We start from the raw sequence: 7561 nt of genomic DNA, 5'->3' as shown, positions 1-7561 counted from the left end.
CAGCTAGTTCAGGGATCTGCATTCGGTGTTGCACCGGGGCGTAGAGGGCTGCAGCATGGTAAAGGGGCTAGGCAACCTCAGGTGCCATCTCACCGGGGGTGGGGTGGGGGGGTGGGGGGCTGGTGGTTGAGTCCACACCAGAGTTCTGCTGAGGAGGACTCAGACAAGCCCATTGATGTTGGGGCTTATGAAAGAAGGGTGGAGGCCATACATTCCCAGATGTTGGGGCACTGGCAAGTGTGCGGGAGAGGCTGTCAGAAGTGGTGAGGAGCGTGGAGCATTCCGCCTCCCACATTGTCAACAGCTCTACGCATTCCATGAGCCCATCATTGCCAGTGTGCAGGTGATGGTGGGACTCCCAGAGAGACCGTGCGGATCCAGCTGTGAGGCTGCAACTCGCAGGTGACGTGGTAGCTGCCATTACAGTACAGGCGCAAGGGAACGAGTGCATCGGAGCTGCTTTGGAGAGGATTGCCAAGGCTCGGCAAGAGTCGATGGAGCGTCTAAGTGCTGTTGCATCTGGTGGCTTTGAGACTCTGGCTGCTCTCACGCAGTCTCAGCTCGATGCCACTTGACACCTCACTGTTGCCTTTGCGGCTGGGTCCACCATGGGCCACGGGGGACCTTCCGGTGTGGTCCCACAGTACCGACCTGAGCTCCCTCAAATTCGTGGTGGTGGTATTGTGCTGCCCCCGGTGAGTGAGTCAAGCTCCTCGGACCAGGATACAGATGATGCACTCCCTCAGGATTGCACCATTCTTGGTCCCAGACCTGTCACTCTGCCAGTGTCTCCACGCATGGCTTTGCTCGAGCCAAGCCAGACCGAACCCTCCCAGGTGGGTGCTGACCAGTCTGCAGCCAGTCCTTCCAGGGCCAAAGCTGGTCGAGGGTATCCTCGAAGGACATCTACAGTTTCCATACAGGGAACACAGCAGCCTTCCCAGACCCATGAGGCAGCCACAGGGGAGACGTTGAGGTGCAGTAGTAGGATAGGCACGTGTAAGAGGAAATGCACAATGCCCATTAGCACTAGCAAACCCTCCCGCGAGGATATTGGTCCCGGCTCTGTTGAGGTGCAACCCATCCGGCTTGTACAGGTCCCACCTCCCTCAGAAACGGTCCCATTGCCTCAGGAATCTAAAGCCCTCCTTCCCACCTGCACCATCTTTCCAGGCATGCATTCATCTTCACTATCCTCCTATTTCTGTACTCACTAGCACGTGGCACTGGCAGTAACCCAGAGATTACTATCTTTGAGGTCCTGCTTTTTAATCTCTCTCCTAGCTCCCTGAACTCTGCCTGCAGGACCTCATCCCTCTTTCTACCTGTGTCATTGGTACCGATATGGACCACGACCTATGGCTGTTCACCCTCTCCCCCACAGAATGTCTTGCAGTCATTAGGTGACATCCTTGACCCTGGCACCAGGGAGGCAACATACCACCCTGGAGTCACGTCTACAGCTGCAGAAATGCCTGTCTGCTCTCCTGACTATCGAATCCCCTACCACTATTGCGCTTCCATTCTTCTTCCTCTCTGTCCTGTGGAGCTGAGCCACCCGTGGTGCCTTGGACTTGGCTCTGGTCGCACTCCCCAGAGGCACCATCACCCTCACCAGTACACAGAACAGAATACTGGTTGGAGAGTGAGATGGACTCGGGACTCACTGATTTAATGAGATCACTGAAACTTTTGCGGGTGTGAAATGAATTGCCAATGCCAGCTCCCGGAAGGGCTGCGGGGCGGGGGGGGGGAGGATATCCCAGTCAGGTGGGTGAGAATGCGGTAGGCTTCACCACCTGAATTCTTCCTATTCCTCCCTATGTTCCTGCCCGATTTCAGACGGGATCGTTACGTGGAATCCATCCCGAAAAGTCATCACACAGTGGCCTACTCCAACTTATTGTTCAATATTATAGAACCTTTTTTCCCCATGAACATTTCCTTTGTCCTATAACTTCAGGATTTTAGATTCTAAGCTTAGTGTCATCTAAGTACTACTTCTTGATATTCCTTATCTTCCCTTTCCAACCTTTGCACCTTCGCTGAAATTGTTATGCTAGGATTGCACCCACCCATGCCCTCCAATGAAGTTTGCAGGGTCATGTAAGGTTTCATTCAGATTCGGCAAAAGAATTGACAGTGAGACTACCACATTGCAACAAGTAGGGACAATTTATTAAGTATAACAGTATAAACGCTTAACAAAATGGCGGAGTAATTAAAGATCTAGACAGGCTTTACTTCCTGTTTTGGTCTTGGACAGCGGAGCACGCCGACTTGGCTTCGGTCATGTCTGCGTCACTGCGCCCTCTCTTGCTTGTTGTTCTGTCTTCTCCACTGTTGTTATACATATAAACCTGTAAATACCTTGTTTAACCACTAGAGGGCTCATCCCATGGAGACCTAAGGGATCCCACAATCCCTTGGGAGCACCTGTACATAAGGAGGCCTCACAGGCTGGAGAGGCACCCTGGAATAAATGACTACGGTCACACATTACTTTGAGCTTACAGTATCTGGTCAGATTCTTTATTCAAGACATAACAACTGTGACGATCAGTGTTCGGCTTGTCCTTGTTATACAGTTCCGAGTGCATAATCTGCTCGGGCACGAGCCCTTCTGGCCAAGTGATTGGTTCTTCGAGTACATGATCTATCCATGATTGGACCCTGTCAGCTTTGTCCCGGCCCCCGCCTCGTGGCGGACGTAGAGTCTCTCCGCATGATGTATTTGCGTGCAAAAGTTAATTACATTAATCACACACAAATTAATCACATTACGCACATGAGTTAATCACATCAATTACATGAGCACATTTTGGCAGTAACAGACCAGATCAAACTGAGACAAGCATAAGCAGTTTTAGGTCTGTACATGGTTTGAGGTCAAGGGTTCGCTCCGAGCCTAAACTCTGTCATTAGACCCATAGAAACATAGAAAATAGGTGCAGGAGTAGGTCATTCGGCCCTTCGAGCCTGCACCACCATTCAATGAGTTCATGGCTGAACATGCAACCCTTGACGTCAAACCATGTACAGACCTAAAACTGCTTATGCTTGTCTCAGTTTGATCTGGTTTGTAACTGCCAAAATGTGCTCATGTAATTGATGCGATTAACTGATGTGCGTAATGTGATTAATGTAATTAACTTTTGCACGCAAATACATCATGCGGAGAGACTCTACGTCCGCCACGAGGCGGGGGCCGGGACAAAGCTGACAGGGACCAATCATGGATAGAGAATTCCACAGGTTCACCACTCTCTGGGTGAAGAAGTTTCTCCTTATCTCGGTCCTAAATGGCTTACCCCTTATCCTTAGACTGTGACCCCTGGTTCTGGACTTCCCCAACATTGGGAACATTCTTCCTGCATCTAACCTGTCTAAACCCGTCAGAATTTTAAACGTTTCTATGAGATCCCCTCTCATTCTTCTGAACTGCAGTGAATACAAGCCCAGTTGATCCAGTCTTTCTTGATATGTCAGTCCTGCCATCCCGGGAATCAGTCTGGTGAACCTTCGCTGCACTCCCTCAATAGCAAGAATGTCCTTCTCAAGTTATGAGACCAAAACTGTACACAATACTCCAGGTGTGGCCTCACCAAGGCCCTGTACAACTGTAGTAACACCTCCCTGCCCCTGTACTCAAATCCCCTCGCTATGAAGGCCAACATGCCATTTGCTTTCTTAAACGCCTGCTGTACCTGCATGCCAACCTTCAATGACTGATGTACCATGACACCCAGATCTCGTTGCACATCCCCTTTTCCTAATCTGTCACCATTCAGATAATAGTCTGTCTCTCTGTTTTTACCACCAAAGTGGATAACCTCACATTTATCCACGTTATACTTCATCTGCCATGCATTTGCCCACTCACCTAACCTATCCAAGTCACTCTGCAGCCTCATAGCATCCTCCTCGCAGCTCACACTGCCACCCAACTTAGTGTCATCCGCAAATTTGGAGATACTACATTTAATCCCCTCGTCTAAATCATTAATGTACAATGTAAAGAGCTGGGGCCCCAGCATAGAACCTTGCGGTAACCCACTAGTCACTGCCTGCCATTCTGAAAAGTATCCTACTCTTTGCTTCCTGTCTGCCAATCAGTTCTCAATCCACATCAGCACACTACCCCCAATCCCATGTGCTTTAACTTTGCACATTAATCTCTTGTGTGGGACCTTGTCGAAAGCCTTCTGAAAGTCCAAATACACCACATCAACTGGTTCTCCCTTGTCCACTCTACTGGAAACATCCTCAAAAAATTCCAGAAGATTTGTCAAGCATGATTTCCCTTTCACAAATCCACACTGACTTGGACCTATCATGTCACCTCTTTCCAAATGCGCTGCTATGACATCCTTAATAATTGATTCCATCATTTTACCCACTACCAATGTCAGGCTGACCGGTCTATAATTTCCTGTTTTCTCTCTCCCTCCTTTTTTAAAAAGTGGGGTTACAATGGCTACCCTCCAATATATATGAACTGATGCAGAGTCTTTGGAATGTTGGAAAATGACTGTCAATGCATCTGCTATTTCCAAGGCCACCTCCTTAAGTACTCTGGGATGCAGTCCATCAGGCCCTGGGGATTTATCGGCCTTCAATCCCATCAATTTCCCCAACACAATTTCCCGACTAATAAGGATTTCTGTCAGTTCCTCCTTCTTACTAGACCCTCTGACCCCTTTTATATCCAGAAAGTTGTTTGTGTCCTCCTTAGTGAATACCGAACCAAAGTACTTGTTCAATTGGTCTGCCATTTCTTTGTTCCCCGCTATGACTTCCCCTGATTCTGACTACAGGGGACCTACATTTGTCTTTCCTAACCTTTTTCTCTTTACATATCTATAGAAGCTTTTGCAGTCCGCCTTAATGTTCCCTGCAAGCTTCCTCTCATACTCTATTTTCCCTGCCCTAATCAAATCCTTTGTCCTCCTCTGCTGAGTTCTAAATTTCTCCCAGTCCCCGGGTTCGCTGCTATTTCTGGCCAATTTGTATGCCACTTCCTTGGCTTTAATACTATCCCTGATTTCCCTTGATAGCCACGGTTGAGCCACCTTCCCTTTTTTGTTTTTACGCCAGACAGGGACGTACAATTGTTGTAGTTCATCCATGCGGTCTCTAAATGTCTGCCATTGCCCATCTACTGTCAACCCCTTAAGTCTCATTCGCTAATCTATCCTAGCCAATTCACGCCTCATACCTTCAAAGTTACCCTTCTTTAAGTTCTGGACCATGGTCTCTGAATTAACTGTTTCATTCTCCATCCTAATGTCGAATTCCACCATATTATTGTCACTCTTCCCCAAGGGGCCTCGCACAACAAGATTGCTAATTAATCCTCTCTCATTACACAACACCCAGTCTAAGATGGCCTCCCCCCTAGTTGGTTCCTCGACATATTGGTCTTTTGCACTCCAGGAAATCCTCCTCCACCGTATTGCTTCCAGTTTGGTTCGCCCAATCTATATGCATATTAAAGTCACCCATGATAACTGCTGCACCTTTATTGCATGCACCCCTAATTTCCTGTTTGATGCCCTCCCCAACATCACTACTACTGTTTGGAGGTTTGTACACAACTCCCACTAACGTTTTTTGCCCTTTGGTATTCTGCAGCTCTACCCATATAGATTCCACATCATCCAAGCTAATGTCCTCCCTAACTATTGCATTAATCTCCTCTTTAACCAGCAATGCTACCCCACCTCCTTTTCCTTTTATTCTATCCTTCCTGAATGTTGAATACCCTTGGATGCTGAGTTCCCAGCCCTGATCATCCTGGAGCGATGTCTCTGTAATCCCAATCACATCATATCTGTTAACATCTATTTACACAGTTAATTCATCCATCTTATTACAGATACTCCTGGCATTAAGACACAAAGCCTTCAGGCTTGTTTTTTTAACACCCTTTGTCCTTTTATAATTATGATGTAGTGTGGCCCTTTTTGTTTCTTGCCTTTGTTTACTCGGCCTTCCACTATTGCTTTTTACCTTTCTACCATCTGTTTCTGACTCCATATTACTTTGCCCTGTCTCGCTGCATAGGTTCTCATCCCCTGCCATATTAGTTTAAACACTCCCGAACTGCATTAGCAAATGTTACCTCTAGGACATCAGTTCCAGGCCTGCCCAAGTGCAGACCGTCCCTTTTGTACAGGTCCCACTTCCCCAGAACTGGTTCCAATGTCCCAGGAATTTGAATCCCTCCCTCTTGCACCACTGCTCAAGCCACGTATTTATTCTAACTATCCTGCTCCCTCTACTCTGATTGGAAGGTGGCACTGCTAGCAATCCAGAGATTGCTACCTTTGAGGTCCTACTTTTTAATTTAACTCCTAGCTCCCTAAATTCAGCTTGTAGGACCTCTTCCCATTTCTTACCTATATCGTTGGTATCTACATATACCACGACAACTGGCTGTTCACCCTCCCTCTCCAGAATGCTCTGCAGCTGCTCCGAGACATCCTTGACCCTTGCACCAGCTAGGCAACATACCATCCTGGAATCTCGGTTGCAGCCGCAGAAACTCCTATCTATTCCCCTTACAATAGAGTCCCCTATCACTATAGGTCTCCCACTCTTTTTCTCGCCCTTCTGTGCAGCAGAGCCACCCATGGTGCCATGAACCTGGCTGCTGGTGCCTTCCCCTGGTCATGATTTGCTTACAAACTGGAAGAAAACTCCATTTACATGGAGAAGGTGGGCACATGCACCACTATAGTCAATGGCTGGTCCACAAACATCCTTCTAAAAATCTGTGGGCCTAGAAATTCGGCCACACAGTACATGGTGGGCACAGGTAATATATTCTATGTAATTCTATGTAAAGATTTGAGTCACTTTATTATTGTACTATTTCACTGTAGTGGGTTTTTGGAATGTTGTCACTCTGAACAAACTCAGAAAACCAGAGTGCTTTGCCTGGCTGCTCCAAGAGATTCTGACCATTGGATCTTTCCAGGCATAGGTAAGCAATTTTGTAGGATTAAAACAAAGATCAGTAAGTCATTGTGAATGACAATGTGTGTTGCTATTACACAATATGCCAGTTACATAAGAGCTCATTTGGTGCCAGATTAAATAAGGATTTTATGAGTTATTGAACATTCCCCAATTACTTTGTGTCATTGGCAACGTACTGATATGCTTCTAACTGCTGAACCTGCATTCTTTACCTGGCAGGGCATATAATTGATTAACTATTAAACAGCTTACAACACTAAGGAATTATTGAATGTACTGGGATTTTGCCTAAATATGAGTTCTTTATTGAACAAATGTCACAAGGTACTTGAAGGCATTTAAGCATAAGAGTAAGAAAGCTTGAAGACTGTAGCACATCAAATTCTGAGATCTTCATGCATTAGCATACATACCAATTGTCAGCTTGTTAAACTGACGGCCATCTTTTTAACCGACATGTCAGCTCATCAGAAAAAAGCAGTGTTTTGATTGGTATTGGAAGTTGTTAGTATTAAGCATTTGAAAAGTGGAACTGCAAACAGTAAGGCATTAGTTTCTCCACTTTTTGGTTGTGCAC

This window comes from Pristiophorus japonicus, chromosome 4 (genome assembly GCF_044704955.1).
Source record: "Pristiophorus japonicus isolate sPriJap1 chromosome 4, sPriJap1.hap1, whole genome shotgun sequence".
NCBI classification, from domain to species: Eukaryota; Metazoa; Chordata; class Chondrichthyes; family Pristiophoridae; genus Pristiophorus; species Pristiophorus japonicus.
Note: the sequence above shows the minus strand (reverse complement) of the source record.